Here is a 20,702-nt window from a genome sequence, read left to right as displayed (position 1 = left end):
CATTGCTATGCACACAAGGACTCCGATAGTGCTGTTTCTCAAGGTAACGCGTTAGCTGATTCAGCCGCAAAAGTGGCAGCTCTACAACCTCTTTCTGTGTCGGTTACCCTCCCCTTGGATGGGTCTTTCCCACCTGCGGATTGGACATTAATGTACACTGATGTATCCTTGGAAGAATTGGGCGAGTGGAAACGTTGGGAGGGTGTGGAGGGCGCGGACAAAATTTGGCGAATCGGGGGCAAACCTATTCTTCCCCGTCGTTATTTACTGGCAGCTGCTCATTATTTTCATTCCCTGGGCCATGCTGGTATTCAAGGCACAGTGGCTGCCATACTCCAATCCTGGGCGGCACCACACATTTATCCTGCGGTGAAGCGTATTCTTGGATCCTGTTCAACTTGTTTGGCATTCTCTGCTATGACTCGGTCTGATGCCAGTTCGCGGGGGGTGGAGACCTTGGGTGAATTTTCTGTTTCAGCGTCTGCAAATGGATTATGCAGACATGCCCAAGTGTTCAGGATTCCATCACCTTCTCGTTATAGTGGACCAGATATCTGGGTGGCCTGAAGCGGTACCGACGAGGAAAGCAGATGCGAGGTCTGTAGTTAAGTTTCTAATGAAGGATATTGTACCTAGGTTTGGTGTTCCTGAAGTTATCAGATCGAGGCTCGCACTTTACTGCGAAAATTTTGGAGGAACTGTATAAATGTTTGGGAATCACTCGACAATTACATACTCCGTATCAACCTCAGTCTGCTGGTCAGGTGGAACGCATGAACCGAACAGTAAAGACAATGATAGCAAAGTTCTGTAAGGAAACTGGACTTAAATGGCCGGAAATCCTGCCAATTGTCTTATGGCATATAAGGCGGACACCGCGCATGCTCCTGGGCCTGTCCCCATTTGAGGTGTTATTTGGTAGACCCGCTTTAATTCCAGGAACCTACGTTCCAGCACATGCTAGTCTCTTGGATGGTGACGAAACTCTGGCCAAATATGTTGCTAGGTTACAAAAGGAGCTGATTGATAATCAATTTAAAGCTCAATTGTGTCAAACTGCACCGTTGGGATTGCAAATTCACTCATTTAAGCCAGGGGATTGGGTATTGGTAAAAAGGATTCCCCGCACAGACCCCTTGGAACCTAGGTAGGAGGGGCCGTATCAAGTTCTGTTATGTACTTATTCTGCTTTAAAGGTTGCAGGAAAGAGCTCGTGGATCCACCACAACTACGTTAAAGCAGCGACAGCACCTCCCCAGGACCCGAGTGATCCAGCGTACGAGCCATTCCACGGATGAATATTACAACCAACCCATGGACCGAACCCTCCAATTACTGGAATCTTCACAGCCCACCAGGACTTCTTGTATTTCTCTTTTGGACTTGTATATTGGGAATAGGGGTTTTTGTATGGTACCGGGGCGGATGTTATTATTGGTATGGTTGGCCCGGGGGCTTTTCCCCCTACTCCCAAGTCCAGTACAACGGTGGGCAGGTAATAGTTTTTTGAATTTGACTCGGGCTATTACGCAGAATATAAATCAAACACAATGTTGGATATGTATCCATACCCCCACATATATTAGTCAGGGAATTCCATTGGTGGGGGTCCCTATCCCTACTAATGAAACGCGGTTGTCTACATTATGGGCTAATACTACCTTTCATTGGAATATCACTATTCAAACATGGTCTATTGACATGGTGGCCCAGGGCAATTATGCAATCTGTGTTAGAAGAAATTGGAATCCTGAAAATGGGAATTTTGTAGGAACTTTTATGGGGTGCAATCGTACTATCAAAATTAGTTCGGGGATGGCAACCGTTTCAAATTATTCAAGGGCCCCTTGGCCCATCCCTGAAGGATCAGGGTGGTATTGGTTGTGTAACCACACAGCCTATAAAGTTCTTCCAGTAGGATGGTATGGTACCTGCACCCTAGGAGCAATAATCCCTGCTGTAACAGTTTATCAGAGTCTAACACGAAAAGAAATTCGCAATATAGTATGGAGGGATCGGCGAAGTACCCCTTTTAATTCCCTTATCGAGCGGCCCACGGGTTTTCATTCCTTTGCGCGCTGGTTTCTGCCATGGTTAGCAGTAAGTGAGCTAGAAAAAGCTATAGTTAATATTTCTGCTGCCTTAGAGCAGATGGCCAATGCCACTGCAGATGCTTTATCTGCCCTCCAAACTGAAGTCACACAATTATCTCAAACAACCCTGCAAAATCGCTTAGCATTAGATTACCTCCTCGCTAATCAGGGTGGGGTATGCACTTTAGTTAACTCCAGCTGTTGTGTTTTTATAAATCAACACCATAGGGTAGAGACTGATATCCATATCCTCAAGCAACAGGCGACTTTATTTCATCACATCAGTCTTGATAATACCAGTACTGGATTGCAGGAAGTATGGAATTGGCTCACATCATGGATGCCGGATCTCGGGGTCTGGGGAAGACGTGCTCTGTACATGTTCATATTGATTGCTGTTTTCTTTGCCGTGTTATTTGTATGCCTTCAATGTTGTAAAATGTGTTATTCGCAGTTATTAGTCCTTCATCGTGGTTACTCAGCTCCTATATAGTATTAACTGACGTACAAAAAAAAAAGGGAGGACTGTTGAGGGAAAAGCTAATATGTGCAGAGCTGGCACCTTTTGGCGCCAGCCACTGTCTGTGCAGCACAGACCGCAGCACATTTGGGGAATCGTTTCGGGCCTTGAAACTGTTGTCCTTCCTGTCTTTGTGGTATGCGAGGCACGTTGTGTAACTGCATGTTCCGTTTTAATGATAAAGTTGTTGACATTCTCAGAACACGAGAAAGCACTCACCAGAGAGTGGCTGAGGATGGGGTGAGGATGGAATTCATTGGTTGAGGGTGCCGATGCACGAGGGCAGCACGCGATGTCAGATGGTATTATTACCATATCAGAGGTAGAAGCGAAACTGAAACAGTTTAATGGGACTAAATCGGGGGGCCCAGATAATCTTCATCCAAGAATATTAAAGGAATTGGCACCTGAAATTGCAAGCCCATTAGCAAGAATTTTTAATGAATCTGTAAACTCAGGAAAGTACCGAATGATTGGAGAATTGCTAATATAGTTCCTATTTTTAAGAAAGGAAAAAAAAGTGATCCGGGTAACTACAGGCCAGTTAGTTTGACATCTATAGTATGCAAGGTCCTGGAAAAAATTTTGAAGGAGAAATTAGTTAAGGACATTGAAGTCAATGGTAAATGGGACAAAATACAACATGGTTTTACAAAAGGTAGATCGTGCCAAACCAACCTAATCTCCTTTTTTGAAAAAGTAACAGATTTTTTAGATAAAGGAAATGCAGTGGATCTAATTTACCTAGATTTCAGTAAGGCATTTGATACCGTGCCACATGGAGAATTATTAGTTAAATTGGAGAAGATGGGGATCAATATGAACATCAAAAGGTGGATAAGGAATTGGTTAAAGGGGAGACTGCAACGGGTCCTACTGAAAGGCGAACTGTCAGGTTGGAGGGAGGTTACCAGTGGAGTTCCTCAGGGATCGGTTTTGGGACCAAACTTATTTAATCTTTTTATTACTGACCTTGGCACAAAAAGTGGGAGTGTGCTAATAAAGTTTGCAGATGATACAAAGCTGGGAGGTATTGCCAATTCGGAGAAGGATCGGGATATTATACAGGAGGATCTGGATTACCTTGTAAACTGGAGTAATAGTAATAGGATGAAATTTAATAGTGAGAAGTGTAAGGTTATGCATTTAGGGATTAATAACAAGAATTTTAGCTATAAATTGGGGACGCATCAATTAGAAGTAACGGAAGAGGAGAAGGACCTTGGAGTATTGGTTGATCATAGGATGACTATGAGCTGCCAATGTGATATGGCTGTGAAAAAAGCTAATGCGGTTTTGGGATGCATCAGGAGAGGCATTTCCAGTAGGGATAAGGAGGTTTTAGTACCGTTATACAAGGCACTGGTGAGACCTCACCTAGAATACTGTGTGCAGTTCTGGTCTCCCATGTTTAAAAAGGATGAATTCAAACTGGAGCAGGTACAGAGAAGGGCTACTAGGATGATCCGAGGAATGGAAAACTTGTCTTATGAAAGGAGACTTAAGGAGCTTGGCTTGTTTAGCCTAACTAAAAGAAGGTTGAGGGGAGATATGATTGCTCTCTATAAATATATCAGAGGGATAAATATAGGAGAGGGAGAGGAATTATTTAAGCTCAGCACCAATGTGGACACAAGAACAAATGGGTATAAACTGGCCACCAGGAAGTTTAGACTTGAAATCAGACGAAGGTTTTTAACCATCAGAGGAGTGAAGTTTTGGAATAGCCTTCCAAGGGAAGCAGTGGGGGCAAAAGATTTATCTGGCTTTAAGATTCTACTCGATAAGTTTATGGAGGAGATGGTATGATGGGATAATGGGATTTTGGTAAGTAATTGATCTTTAAATATTCAGGGTAAATAGGCCAAATCCCCTGAGATGGGATATTAGATGGATGGGGTCTGAGTTACTATAGAAAATTCTTTCCTGGGTATCTGGCTGGTGAATCTTGCCCATATGCTCAGGGTTTAGCTGATTGCCATATTTGGGGTCGGGAAGGAATTTTCCTCCAGGGCAGATTGGAGAGGCCCTGGAGGTTTTTCGCCTTCCTCTGTAGCATGGGGCATGGTTGACTTGAGGGAGGCTTCTCTGCTCCTTGAAGTCTTTGAACCATGATTTAAGGACTTCAATAGCTCAGACATGGGTGAGGTTTTTCATAGGAGTGGGTGGGTGAGATTCTGTGGCCTGCGCTGTGCAGGAGGTCGGAGTAGATGATCAGAATGGTCCCTTCTGACCTTAGTATCTATGAATCTATGAATCTATAAGCTTTGCATAAATTGTATACGGGGTCCCCTCCTGACTAGCGGGGGGGGGGCACCACGCTCGAGCGTAATACATTAAACACAGACTGGAAACTCTGCAGATCTTGACCTGGTTTTTGGTGCCTCAGCCTAAAAACTTGAACTGTGCGTGACCGATCAAGTATAATTCGCAACAGTGGAGAGACTCGGTGGAAATCGGAAGAGGAATCTTCTTACACTCACCACAATGAAAACATTTCCCTGTAGAAAAGGAAACACAAGTTCCTGGTACTAAAAATATTTGGTGTTCAATATTGCTCTTCGGAAACCTTTACAAAGAACCGTTCATCTTAAAGACACCCCATTAATTCTGCCACGATTTGTGACATCCTGTGTTGTGCTCTGCATAAATTAAGGCTGACTTAGGACTGCTCCTCCATTTTTTGCACATTCTCTCTCTCATACACACACTTCTGGACTCATACAAGCCCCTTTCAGATGAGTGTTTTATTGCAACAGGAACCATCGAAGGTAGCAAAAAATGACCTTTAATACATTAGATGAGAAAGTCACATTCCGTAGCCCTCTGTGTGGTCCAAAAAAGGACCCTTCATCTTCACACCACTAAGGGTATGGCTACCCTGCAAGGAGACACCCACAGTTGGCCTGTGTCAGCAGACTCGGGCTTGTGAGGCTCGGGTTATGGGGCTGTTTAATTGTGGTGTAAACATTTGGATTTGGGCTGCAGTCTGAGCTCTGGGACTCTCTCACCTCGCAGGATCCTAAAGCCTGGGCTTTGGACTGTGCCCAAATGTCTACACTGCAATTAAACAGCCCCCTAGCCTGAGTAAGTAGGCACAGGCCAGCCAGGGGTTTTTAATTGCTGTGTAGATATGCCCTAAGAGCTCCAAAATCTGTCACCTGAAGCAACTTTCATTAAACTATCGCATTGAATATACCTTCATCTGAAGAACTTTGAAAAATCACTTTATTTTTACCCCTTCCCATGGCAGCTGTCATCATGTCACTATTGCAGGGAGAAGTAAGTGTCTCTCTATCCCTAGAGTTGTTACTAGCAGCAATGAGTTATGTAATATGCCGAAGAAAAATAAACATTTTTATTGGGAGCCACAGGATGTAAAACTCCTAGCAGACCCTGGTCAGCTCACACAATGTACTGTGTAGGGGAAAATAAAGTTTCCCGTAGGAAACATACTCCAGACCAAGAGCATACATAATACATTCCAAAGTCAGAGCATGTTGTTTCCGTCTCTAAGAGAGAGAAGTTTGTTCTCCCCCTACAGTAAGTCTAAAGAAATATTCCAGCAAATTTGATGGCAGCCTGAAGCTGCCTAAAAGCCATGAGATCTCATTAACTGAGCTTTTTATGAACAATCATAATTCACGATAGGAGATCCAGCGACTTTAAAACAGCTCCAACTTGCTTGGGTTTGCACACCTTTTTCTCTGGTAGTTTAAATCTGTGGATGGGTCAACTGAAGAAGCAACTCAGTTTTCAAGTGAAAAGGAAATCTATGCTATATATTAAGCTATTTTGGCCCTCCATATATAGCAAAATATGTTACTGTGGGGTGGGAGGTAGCAGTTTGAAATGGAAGGGTTACACACAAGTGATGAAGCTTTGAGTGAGTTATTTGGGAAGTGCCTGCGTGATTGCCAGTAAAATCTGTCACACCATCCTGACTTCTGTACGTGCCACATATTTTACAGGAAAAAAATTAGAGAGTTAGTAAATTTGTAGCGGTACGATTTGTCAGATTCCTCCACGTTCAAAGTGCTTTGGTTATTATAGGGTTCAACTGTACAGGACTTTGCAGGAGAGGAAAATGTGGTATAGAAAATGTCTTGTGTATATATTAATTATTAATTATTATTATTATAAGTTTAAGGTTTGATATTTTGGGAACTCACACCTGAGAATCAAGTGCCATACAACTCAAGGGAAAGCTGGAAACATCCTCATTCTCATGGTAAAAACCTCCTGTTTCTATTCCTGATACAATGTGAGAAATCGGATTTTAACCCTGACACTGGTCCAGGACATTATCTGAATTGGCCCTCAGACCAGTGTAATTCTTTTTTAAAGGGGTATGATGGACTTGCACATTTTGGGGAAAGGAAACATTTCTCTACTACATGAAAAGAAGAAGTTGTTGTTGTTTCAGGCTTTGCATAGGTTTGGAATGTTGGAAGTACCCTGTAGGTTGCATCTGAAGAAGTGGTGTTTTACCCATGAAAGCTTATGCCCAAATAAATCTATTAGTCTTTAAGCTGCCACCAGACTCCTTGTTGTTTTTGTAGTAGCAAAAGAGATGGATTAGTGAGAACATGCAGGTGAAGTGGTCAAAGGTGAATGTTAAAAACAATTTAGCACACAGCTTTCACTGCCACATACTATATATGAGATGTTTACTGTATTTGTTTTTTCATTACATTTCTTCTCCCCATTCAATCTCCTCCTCTTTTTTAAAGAAAAAAGTCACTCTCTCTCAATTTTCCCCTAAGAGTCTTCTCTGCTCTTTCAATCCCCACCAGTCTTTGATAAGTGGACTATAAGCTACAAACAATCAAGTAAGACCTTCAAACCTATAAGGTTTGAAATTCAGCATGAGTTTAGCCATCCCTAGGCACAATGGATTTTTCATAATACATGTGTCCTCCAAGAATGTGCAGGCCCAGTATAAAAGTAGAACCTAACAACTGGGACAAGATTTCAGATGTGACTAAGCTATTCTTGGTGTCTAACAAGACACACCTTCCAAGATCCTAATTTTCAGAGGATAGATTCTCAGCACTTTCTGAAAATCAGACCCATTTAAGGTATGCCAAATTGGGGACCCAAAATCACTAATCTAATTTGAAAATCTTGATCTGCGTATGGAAACTGGTATAGGTTGGTGAGAATTGAGAAGAACATAGTTCTTTACAGATAGCATAGGAGGCATGGCTGGTGGCAATATTGAAAAACACAATACAAAAGCAAGTTTCTAAAGTCCTGGCTGCTTGACTATTTGGTTACCAATGCTACAAATACATGTTTCTGACTAGAAAAATCTCAACAACAATACAATCAAATGGATAAAAAATTCTGATCATTTATGAAAGATTATATTTAACATAACATAGGATGTATGTAAGATGCACTCTAACATGAAGTACAAAGATCACATGCATCCAATGAAGTGAGCTGTAGCTCATGAAAGCTTATGCTCTAATAAATTTGTTAGTCTCTAAGGTGCCACAAGTACTCCTTTTCTTTTTACGGATACAGACTAACACAGCTGCTACTCTGAAAGATCACACCGTAGATTTCTTGTGGAAGAGTTATACTAAGCCCTAATATTGATGTAAGGTTAAAAGATATTCTAAATCAATTGATATTTAAGACTGCATCATTTGTTAGTGTCTCTGTGGAAAATGCAACAACCTTGTTAACACTCTGTGTATAGATCTTTACCTTTAAAATACTACATCAATTTGATACCAGGCAATCTGCCACTTAGCATAAAAGGAGTTTCCAGGCTATTAAGAAACAGTTATATGGTATGTTTTTGTTTTAAGGAATATGGGTCAGATCCTCAGCTGGTGTAAAATGACATAGCTCATTTGATTTAAATGGACTATCCCATTTGATACCAGCTGAGGATATGACCCATGGAGATAAAAAACAATTTTGGAAACATTATAAACGTCGTAATTTTACCTGTCACATAAGGTTTTGTCTTGTCAGTTGAATTTTTTCAAAATGGCTCATTAAGTGTATTCTATTTATGCTTAAAATCTGTAATCACAACCGCATATGCCCACAAAAGCCAGAATGTGTCAGGAAACGGAGACTCCGATCAGGTAGGCACAAATGATAGAGAAAATTTAGTCCTTGATTTCTATAGCTGAGGGCAAAATTAGGCCTGAATACTTGAGAGACCACAGGTGATCAAGAACACAAAATAGCAGGTGCACATTTAGGGGTAGATTCTGATAGCCTTGCTCTCATATAATAGCACCTTACCCCATGAGTTATCCCACTGATTTCAATGGGACTGTGGAATGCAGTGTTTCTTTTTACTGTGAGTTAGGGAATCAGAATCTACCATCCCTTTGTCCCTTAAGACCACAATATTAGATACATAATATGTAATAAATATATATTTTACAGTGACTTAGTCTTTTAATATCAGGGACCATTCTGTCACTCATGTCCTTTCTGTGTTAAAGCTGTCAGTTTCAACAGATTATTTACTGGGAACTGCTAAAAATAGCCTTGACAGTGAAAATTTGGGGTTTTTAGTGAGAATTCAGATGTGCATTCTATATAAAGATACCAAACCCCACTTTTCTACCATTGGAAGAAACAATGTCAGCACCTTCCATCACTATTAATCTTACATGAATCTTCGATTTCTGGGCATTGCAAAAAGAAAGCTGTCAGCTATAAATCATTTTCAATGGCTAGCTCAAATCTCATGCAGGACTTCAAGCTACTCAGTTAAAATAATTCAGGAAGTGGTGAAACAAAAGAGTTGTGGAATAAAATATGCATCAAGGTGGTTATAGTGTATAGTATCAATTCTGCTTTTGTTGGAAATAGTATAGTTTGTATCCGTTAGTGCTTATCAGCCTTGCCATTTTTAACCAGCATACCACCTGGGCAGCGGAGACCCACTGATCAGGGGGCCAGTGCCTTTGTCCGCCGGGGGCAGCAAAGCTGTCACATAAGTATGACAACAGCAGCTTGTCTTCTGTAAAATGATAGCTACAATCACAAGATGAAGAATAATATAACCGCAAGACCACAGATTGTTACTTACAGCATCCCTACCTTGCCACCTCCCTGCAAGCACAACTCCCACTAGTGGTTAGCAGACCCCCACGAGAAGGAACTAGAGAATTACTGGAGAAACTAATGCATTTCCTGCCCAGTGTGGTGCTGGGAACCTCAGAGCCGCTGTGATTGGCAAATGCAACAATCACAAAGGCAATACCAATAATACTGTAGCCTTTGAACTCTTTTTCTGCGCAGAAACAAAGTTCATGCCAACAATCTCCACAAGTTTAGCTAGAGACACAGTGGACCTAATCTTCAGCCTAGGAGTAGAACAAGGGACATCATAAATGAAAGAAATTGACTCATAAGACTCACTGAAACACTTTAACACTTCTCTCTGTCAGGCCAATAAATATAAAATAAAAGATTCTGGGTAACACTTCTAAAAGTACCTAAGTGATGTAGGCTCCCAAGTCCCATTTTCAAAAGTCTTACTGTCAGATTAGTAAAGATATTTAGATACCTAAAGATGTACTTGAACATCTAGTGTGGTTTTCAAAAGCAAACAGGTACATTACACAAATTGAAATCAATGGGAGTTAGGCACCTAAATGATTTTGGAAAGCCCACTAATGCCTATCTGCATCTTTTTGCACCTAACTACCTTTAAAAATCTGGCCATTAGGCAGGTAGTAGTTTATATGTCATTGAAAGTGCATGGGAATAAGGCTTCTAAGTGCTGAAGTCACTTTTGAAAATGGGACTTAGGTCTAACATTTGATTAAACCTTGAGTTTTCACAAACTCTTTTCCTCAAATTTCCCACCTAGTTCATTTTTGCAACAAATCCAAAATGCATAAACTGTCTAGATGTCTCAGCTGAAATCCTGGATCCAAAAACCTTTGAACCTTGGGGAAGCATGGACCCAGCGCTGAACTTTACAGTTTAGGCCCATCTATAATAAAACTCAGCTTTGTAAAACTATCTTGAAAATTTAGTAAATCAGCCACAAACCCAGCTAGCCCAGACTTTACAATCATGTTGAAGGAGAAGGAGGTTTTGTTTGGTCATCAGAAAATGCACTTGACTTTAATGAATGTACAAATATATTCTCCTAAATTTATTATGCCAACACATTACACCAGTATTTGCTAATTCCCACATTTAGGTTCATAATTTTCAACCTCACATAAGAAAAATTTAGTGTAGCCCAATATATGATTATGAGACAAGTTACCTGGTTTTATTCTATGTTGCTTTTCTTTCTAAAACTATACATCTTTCACAGATTAAAATTGTTGCAGTATTTCTATAATTAGTGCAGTGCAATGCTGCTTATTCTGCTCAATTTAGCAACTATCCTAATCTTTAACGTCATTTCTTCACTCTGTGGGGTGAATCCTCCCTGACAGTTGTGGGATAATCTACTAGTTCTTCATTATCCATAGCTGCTTAGTTTTACTTGAAAAAAGAATTCAGGGAACTGTCTGTAGTCTTTGTGGATACAAAGTAAAGTAAAGTAATGTAATGCACATTGGAAAAAATAACCCCAATTATACATACAATATGAAGAGGGCTAATTTAACTACAACTAATCAGGAGAAAGATCTTGGAGTCATCAGGGATAGTTCTCTGAAGATGTCCACACAGTGTGCAGCGGTAGTCAAAAAAAGCAAATGGGATGTTAGGAATCATTAAAAAAGGGATAGAGAATAAGATGGAGAATATCATATTGACCTTATATAAATCCATGGTACGCCCACATCTTGAATACTGCATACAGATGTGGTCCCCTCATCTCAAAAAAGATATACTGGCATTGGAAAAAGTCCAGAAAAGGGCAACTAAATGATTAGGGGTTTGGAACTGGTCCCATATGAGGAGAGATGAAAGAGGCTAGGACTTTTCAGCTTGGAAAAGAGGAGACTAAGGGGAGATATGATAGAAGTATATAAAATCATGAGTGGTGTGGAGAAAGTGAATAAGGAAAAGTTAGTTACTTGTTCCCATAATGTAAGAACTAGGAGCCACCAAATGAAATTAATGGGTAGCAGGTTTAAAACAAATAAAAGGAAGTTCTTCTTCACTCATGCACAGTCAACCTGTGGAACTCCTTGCCTGAGGAGGTTGTGAAAGCTAGGACTATAACGGGGTTTAAAAGAGAACTGGATAAATTCATGGAGGTTAAGTCCATTAATAGTTATTAGCCAGGATGGATAAAGAATGTTGTCCCTAGCCTCTGTTTGTCAGTGGGTGGAGACGGATGGCAGGAGAGAGATACTTGATCATTACCTGTTAGGTTCACTCCCTCTGGACACCTGGCATTGGCCACTGTCAGTAGACAGGATACTGGGCTGGATGGACCTTTGGTCTGACCCAGTATGGCCATTCTTATGTTCTTATGTTTATCTAGTCCTTCAGATAGGATACCAATTTCATCTTATGAAGCATATAAAGAAGATATTGTGAGATACGTTGAAGTCAATCTACTTGGTGAAAAATCTAGATTTGTACACCACTTTTATTACACATTTAACATATTACTCCATCTATAGAGTAACTTCCCAAGATAAAAAAATACTTCATTTGTATTTTTACACAGGTTTTCTAATTTGCAGGGAAGCATTAACCTTCAAAATAGGACATTTTATTAAATATTATCCTCAATAGTTTGGCTACATTTACTGTAAAATGGTGACATAGCATTTTCTCTCATATAAGTGTAGTTATAGAGTTATCTAGCATATGCAATTTTTAAGTGTACTGTATTCTACATAGTTTCAATAAGAAACACAATAATCTAAGAGAGGTTAACAACAGTAGTAAAGTGGTTTTCCAAAAATGGGTACTGCCAGGGAAGGGACTGTGTGGGACCCCGGAGTATCTCTTAGCCATTGCATCTTCCCACTCCATACACATATCAATAGTTGAAGACGACAAACAGAACACTTCGAATTACAGAATCTGCTTTTGCACGATACATCACTTACGCTCCCTTGAAACCATATTCGATCACAATATTTACTCTGTTCTGAGAGCCGCCCCAAGGATTTCTTTTAGTGTCATGAAATTCTTTCTGTGCAAGCAGCTCTTTTATTCTAAAAGGTGCCTGAACATACAAAAATCCAAAGAAGCAGAACAAGAAAACCACTTCCAAATTACTGTGCCTAATGACTGACCTTGCTCATAATAATATGTCCAGAAGGCAAACAACATTTTACTACATGTCTATAGCATCCAGATATGGTTTTGATTCTCAGACTCAGAGAAGGTTTAGACAAATGGTTTAGAAATTGTCTTTTTGCTAACTAAACACATTTTCCATATTTGTGGTATAATTACACCTACACACACACTTCAGTTTGAATCACTCATTCACAATAAAATGCTCCAAGTGTACTTTATATATACAAATTTCCTATTATTTAGTGAGACAAGGTAGATGAGGTAATACTTATTATTGGACCAACTTCTGTTGGTGAGAGAGACAAGCTTTCGAGCTTACACAGAGCTCTTCCTCATGTCTGGGAAATGTACAGAAGCTGGTCCAATAAAAGATATTACCCTACCTTGTCTCCCTAATATACTGGAACTGACATGGCTACAGCATTGCAACATTGAAAACTGTTATTTAGTAACGCCTATCTGGCAACCACATTCACACAACCTTGCAGGGAAATTCCGTGTTTCTAAAGCAGAATCCTAGAGCACTTATAGTATCACTCTAACTACTTCCTACAGAATAGTAGTTTTTATTTTTTTTAAATTCTTTTTAAAAGCATATCACAGTAATTTTATTAACACATTTAGGCATCAAAAAGCAGCTAGTGGCAACAACATTTTTTAACATCTCACTATGTGCTATTCAAATTTTATAATCATTTACACAGTAACTTACCAATTTGTCCGAGTGGTCTTATATTTGATATTTTTCCACATACACCATATCTTCCCTCCTCAGCTTGAAGCTGTTTCTGTGCATTTCATTTGACAACAGAACTCTCAGATTCTACTGCCTTATTTACATTTCCTTTGCAGGGCACTTGAATCTACCCACCGATATAGGGTTTCCTTCTGGCAAGTCTTAACTCTGTCTTCTTTAGTCCTTCTGCCAACTGCCTGGGATAGTCAGCTTCTGTAAATGCTGCCATCGCCTCTAAAATCTACAGCACTGCATTCTATATCTTGCCATAAGATATATTTTATTTCTTTGCAGTTCTTCTGATGCTTTCCTCTTCACATTAAATCACTGGATTTCCCTTGCTGAAAAACAAGCTAGTCTATTTTATTTTATAAACAAAACTACTACTTTATTCATTCCTTGAGAATATGTACTTTTTAATTATAGAAAAAAAGGACTCTAACAGAAGGGTCCTTGTGTAAATACAGCCATGTCTTATCTATGATTTATAGCTTTCTCATACAATACAATAAAACTGTCTGGTACACCATTGGAACTATTAACTAACCAATATTGAACTGCACTTTCAAAATCTTCTCATTCATTGGTTTAAACCCAAATGCATGATGCCATTGAAGAAAATATATAAGACTGCAGCTAAGGAATTAACAGTGTAAAGAAATCCTGCCTGTCACCATTCTATTCTGCATAAGAGAGAGACTTTGTGGATAAGAATATATTATATTTTAATATGGAAATTCATTGCCTGGATGGAGAGGAAGAATACAATGACAAAAATTGTATAGATAATCTTGCATTGCTGCTTTCACTTAATTGGCTCTGTGCTGTCCAGCAAACATACTGATACTTGGGAAACCAAAAGCAAATGATTTTCACAAACTACATTGATCTCATAAAAAATTAACTATTTCCTGCTTCAATATGTTACACTATATAAGTTTAATCAGGGGTGAAATTAGAATTCCTAAAGTACAGCACAGCAAACCTGAAATAATGCCAATCTCTCTCAAGAAGTTTGTGCACATTTACATACAATTGTATGCATAGCATCCAGAAAATACTGCATTGTCCTGTTTTATATTACATATATTCTCCACATCATTAATTGATCTTTAAATATTCATGGCAAATAGGCCTAATCCCCTGAGATGGGATATTAGATGGGTGGGATCTGAGTTACCCAGGAAAGAATTTTCTGTAGTATCTGGCTGGTGACTCTTGCCCATATGCTCAGGGTTTAGCAGATATTTGGGGTTGGGATATTTGGGATCGGGAAGGAATTTTCCTCCAGGGCAGATTGGAAGAGGCCCTGGAGGTTTTCACCTTCCTCTGTAGCATGGGGCACGGGTCACTTGAGGGAGGATTGTCTGCTCCTTGAAGTCTTTAAACCATGATTTGAGGACTTCAATAGCTCAGACATAGGTGAGGTTTTTCATAGGAGTGGGTGGGTGAGATTCTGTGGCCTGCATTGTGCAGGAGGTTAGACTGGATGATCAGAATGGGTCCTTCTGACCTTAGTATCTATGAACTATGAAACATACAAGCATTGAATGTTAGTGAGAATCAGTGTCCATTAAATAAGTGCTCATTAAATAATTTAAAGAAGCACTCGTTAAATTATTTCTTATGGTCTCCATTTATGTGTAAAGTACATGAACAAATGTACACTCTCCACTAGCTAGCTTTCTTTCTTTCTTTCTTTCTTTCTTTCAACAAATTAGCCTGTGGAAAACTAAATCACAGTAAACTGATCCTCTTGTAGTTACTTAACAAATGCTCATTTTAAAATATCTTCATGTGATGAAGCAACAATTGGAGGTCAGTAACTATATGTTTAAAGTAGGGTCCTATAAGAACCACAGGTTTGAAAGTACATACTATAAATCCATAATCAATGCATCATAAGTATTTTCCAGGGTTATTATTTTCCAGGGTGGCTGTAATGGGTGTCGGAAGGAAGTAATATTAGCCCATCTGAGTTGCTTCAGAGTTAAAACTTCTACAGGATTAGAGATTGTAATATGCAACAAATCATGTGTTACATTCACATTTTTAGCAAATAATTTGCATTGACCTAATTTTGTCATGTCAATAGCTTAAAATTAGAGAAATAAAAGTCCCCATGTACAACTCCACTTCTGAGAAACAAATGGGTAATAACTCATTTGGCATTCAGCAAGTTCTGTATCTCTGAAAAAGATGAATGCTATTATTGTTCTGGCAATTTTATGCCAGATCTTTAAATTGCAATAATCAGTACAGTTTTTTTTTAAGTTTCTTTTGTCTTATATGGAAATTAATTAATTAATACTGTGGAGAGACACTAACAATATAGGTGATCAAAGTAACAAGCACTGTTCCTAATCTTACAACAAGTGGTTTTGTTTTGTTTTTGTTCATCAGAAGTGACCAGTAGTTAGAACAGGAGACTAGAAACTGGATGCAAAGGTTTACACTTCTGGTTGCATCACAGACTTGCTGTATTGTGACCCTGAGCAAGTCTCTGCCAAGTGAGTCTGTGCCTCAGTTTTGACTTCTGTAGAAGAGGGATAATAATGCTGAGCCATGGCACAGGTGCCTTGTGAGGCTTATTTCATCCGTTTGTGAAGGACTTTGAGAATTGCATATGGAAAGTGCTATATAAGGCCCTGATTCAACAAAGTGCTTAGGCATGAACTTAACATTAAGCACACAAGGCGTCTCATTGACTTCAACCCATGTGCTTAAAAATCATCCACATGTTTAAAAGTATCTTGCTGACCCAAGGGCTGTAAGCTTAAGCATTATTATTTACAAGACCAATAAAACCACTTCCCACTTGATTACTCAGTATGGATAATAATAATTGCTGTGTTGTTGTTCTGCACCGTTGCTGGCATTGCAGTTTTCTTTTAATTCCCTCTTCTCCCTGGTATATATTTTTAAGGAAATTTGGACCAAAATCAAAATCCTTTGTTTCAAATTCACACCTGCCTGCAAGGTGTGCTAGCAATATGTATTGTTAGTTGCCTCATATGCCACATACTGCACAATGTACCGTAATTCAACTTTTGCTTTCCATGGGTGTATTTCAGCTCCTTTTGGGGATATTTTGCAAGCTGCTTCTGACTACTCCATCACAATTGTAGTCAGATGCTTAAATTTTCAAATCTCCCAAAATGATAAGGAACATTACAAAAATCAGTAATGGCAAACACTGCTCATTAATATTCAAAATATCTGTGTCTTGAGGCTAAATAATAATAGTGAACATTCCCACATAGCTCACACTCTCCTAAAAATCTCTTAGTTCTAAGTTTAAACTAAACTGAAAACTAAACAACAGCTACAAATTTATTTTTTTAAAAAAATCTTTGGAGAAATCATGGTGTATAGTCGCAAAACAGTAAATTTTAAATGTGCTAGCGAAGTTTGGCTAGGAAGTCAAGTTTGAGCCAACAAATCTCCCAGTATAAAAACCTGAGATGAATGAAAATGATAGCTCTCATTTTTATGAAAACATACATATTTGCAAAAGGCTGACTGATAACTAAGTACATTGGTTTAGCTAACGCATATCAGAGCAATATCACATTTCATGCTGCATGTGCTCAGAATCATTACAGAAATGCTGAAACAACACCATTAGTAAAGAAACAAACTATCATAATACCCATGTAGCGTTTTTTAAAGCGGGGCTCAGTGGAGATGCCTTCTATTTTGAAATGAGGACAAATTCTTCTTTCAATTATGAGGAAAAAATGCTTAGGAGGCAGTTGCTGAGAACAATTAACCTTAAATATGTTTTCTGCAATGCTTAATTCAGACTTACCCTTTTCCATGGAAGCAGAAACCTCCACACTAAAATCCCAGCATATGGAAGGCACATGGAAATACTGTATTCATTCTCTAGCATCTCCTCTTACTAAATGTTATTTTTTCCTTATTTTCTCCCTGGATCCCTAGGATCTGAGAATATCTGTACTACCGCAGGTAGCCATATATTGTGACTCTACTCTTTCTTGTGCTGTTCCCCTCAACCAAGTCTAATGAGAACATACTCTATCCTTACCAGCAAGACACTTTCATACTTCACAGCTTATGGTTTTCTCAGTTTTGAGACATACTGCCTATACAGGAAAAAAATATTCGCACGCCTTATGTACCTTCTGCATCACAGGATTTCATTCAACTTGTCTGACTATTCTACTATTCTATTCAAATCAGAACAATTTTGAATTACTTTAATCTGTTCCAGGGCTTGCCCTATAGCACAAGAAGTCCAAGGGCACTGTATGTAAAGCCACATGTTATATAAACGTATAGAATTGGAAGACAAAGCCCATGAAAGCCAGAAAAAATAATATTAATACTGATATTAATTTTAATGCCACTACTGTCACTTATAATTTGCAAGTCACTGCAAAAACTTATTTGTTCTGCAAGTACAGTACTAGATTAATGCACCTTTGTAAATGACAAATATTAACATGATGGATGCTCAGATATTACAGTAATCAGGGCTATATAAAGCATGTTGATATATTGCATCTTTTCCTAAAAGTAAATAAAACACGTACTCCAAATTTCAGTTAGTCAGATCTGTGTTCACAATATGCCTTGCAAACAAAATGAGATTCTTACTGTATATAGCACATGCTTGTCTTATATTTTAACTCAATCCCCAACATTTAAGTGAAATTAATCAATACCACAGACATTCCATTATACATATGCATATACATTTTAAAAAGAAAGTTTTAAAGCACTTTGCAACTCACTGAACACTTCACTTCCCCTCTTTCCCCATACTGTGTTTATGGAGAAGACTGAAAGCTGGTAGCTTGAATGAACTATTTTGTCAACAATTATTTTCTACATTATAATATAGAATACAAGCATCTGTTTAGCTAAATAATCTTTGATCATACTTTTATCATTGATATGCAAAGAAAACCTGTAAAAGACTCAAATGCCTGCTTTAAGAGGTCTCACATGAGTCTTTGAAACAACACAATACCACCTATGTAACAAGATTTTTAATGTTCATAAAAAGCATTTTGGAAAAAAAGATAATTAATTTGCCTAAGTGAATCAATTACATGCCTGTATAAAGGAACCAAAGAAAACTGCAAGCTCTAAACAGATTATACCGTCTCACCGGTTAGATTCAACAAAGAGCAGTGGAATAGAAAATCAAATGCATTGGGCAAAGTCACATTCACATGCAGCTATGGAGGAAAAATTGGTACTTACAGAACTGTAAAGTAAAATGTCCCAGTTTCTCTTTACATTTTACAGCAAATCAAACAAAGATTTCAGCTCTCAGCAAGTCACTCCTTTCACTACGCTGATCAGCCAGGCAGAACAGGCCCTTATAGATTGTCTATGCAGCTGGGAGATAATGGAACCATATTCTCAGCTGGGACTAGAGATGCTTAACTGCTATCCACTGAGCACTGCATGTCTCTTCCCCAGCATTAATCAGGAAGTACACTGCTTCGCTGCTGTATTCCCCCAAAGGACCTACACAATTAGCACATGAATCAAAGATGCATACTGAGAGAGAGCTGCACACATCTTTAACTGGATATCCTAACACAGATTCTGATTAGGGAATCAATTTTATTCACTGATCAAGTGTGTCAAACCTTTAAAAAAATAGATAAATATATATATACTTGTTCACCAGTTTCAATGAGGGCTTTATGTCTGCTATGACCACATGAAAATGATTACACAAATCCCTATAATTAAACTGGATGCTTTACATATACAGTAAACTATGCTGTTATAATCCAACAAGTCTATGTCAGGTCTTCTCTGCAGCCCTATTTAACTAATATATGGTGCCATACACACTGCAATATCATTTTCACCCCTTCTCTGTATAATATTTATATCCTTTTCAGGTTTAATCTTTGGGGAACAGAGATTTGGTGAATTCTGACCCTAGTGGGGAAGAGCCTTTTCACTGAAGATAACAGTCCTGCAGCAAGAATCAGAAGCAGACCTAGTTTTCTTTAAAATGCGAGAGCATTATTGTACTTGTATTTTTCTTGTTTATATACTGTGGTTTTATTTTGGGGGGCATGTTTTATTTAAGTTTCAAATCTACTAGATCATAAGAAGGCTGTGTAGGAAAGGGGTAGCATATCCAGTTGGCACATTTCGTGAAAGTGAGCCATTCTAGCCATTTAAAGACTGTGCTCAAAGTTGGTGTAAAATTCATCTCTTGGAAAGTGTTTTCTCCATCATCACACACCAATATGTAAGGTATGCTGTCATGAGAGTGGTTTTGGTTACTAAACACTAGTTTTAAAAAAAATAACCCTTTTCTATTTGTTTAGAAAAACAGCTAGGACTAGGCAGAGTGATAGCAGACACTCTATTATAAATTATTTGTACTACCTCAGTGCCTCAGAGACCTGATCATGGACCAGGACCTCATTGTGGAAGAAACACAAGAACAAAGAGATGGTCCTCTGCCTCAAAGAATTTACAATCTACGAATAAGACAGAAGACAAGAGATGGATTCAGACGGGGAGCACAAGTAAACAGAAAACATTGGTCAGCACACAGCAATTTACACCAGCCAAGAACTGAGCCCACCACATGAAAACTTCTTCACAGAACTCCCAGGACACCTTATTCATTGTCATGCTGCTATCCAACGGCACAATCTCTTGAGACTCTGAGTCCTACCAACTTCAACTGAAGGCTCTTAGTGTTTTGTGGGATCAGTGATTTGGCCTCGGAAAGAGTCTTCGATGAGCCAAGATAAAGTAAAACATTCACTTGTGACCCAAGTCAGGATTTTGACCAAGGTTTTCTGCAGTGACAGGCAAATGACCCCCAGTTCCCAGACAGGCTAAAAATATCACTGTGTTGTATGGGAGTATACGTACTCCTATTAATATGAAGAGTAGAATACACAACTCAGCTTTATGAAATAGCCTTCACTTGCATGTCAAGTAGTGAATAATTCTTCATTCGCTCAATGTGAAACAATGAAAATGACACTGGTCCAATTTACATGCAATAATCTGAATCCACACCTTTGGTGAAAATTGTTTTGGCCATATTCTCAGTACATGTAAACTAGCATAGCTCCTCAGAATTCAGTGAAATGAACTGAATTCTGATTTACAGAGACAGAGG

At 38.8% G+C, this 20,702-nt stretch overlaps 1 protein-coding gene across 8 annotated transcripts in view; it reads right to left on the bottom strand.

Annotated features, from left to right (window-relative positions):
* The window catches only part of CNTN4 (contactin 4), a 657,694-nt gene that overhangs the window by 363,101 nt on the left and 273,891 nt on the right, over nt 1-20,702 (bottom strand). Inside the window, exon 1 of one of the 8 annotated variants that reach the window (XM_038410560.2) lies at nt 18,797-18,925. The exons of the other annotated variants lie outside the window; for them this stretch is intronic. The gene's annotated coding sequence lies outside the window, so the exon portion shown is untranslated. Of the gene's footprint in view, nt 1-18,796; nt 18,926-20,702 lie in introns of those variants that run through there. 8 annotated transcript variants of the gene reach the window in all.

This window comes from Dermochelys coriacea, chromosome 7 (genome assembly GCF_009764565.3).
Source record: "Dermochelys coriacea isolate rDerCor1 chromosome 7, rDerCor1.pri.v4, whole genome shotgun sequence".
NCBI classification, from domain to species: Eukaryota; Metazoa; Chordata; order Testudines; family Dermochelyidae; genus Dermochelys; species Dermochelys coriacea.
Note: the sequence above shows the minus strand (reverse complement) of the source record. Positions and strands in the feature narration are given on the sequence as shown.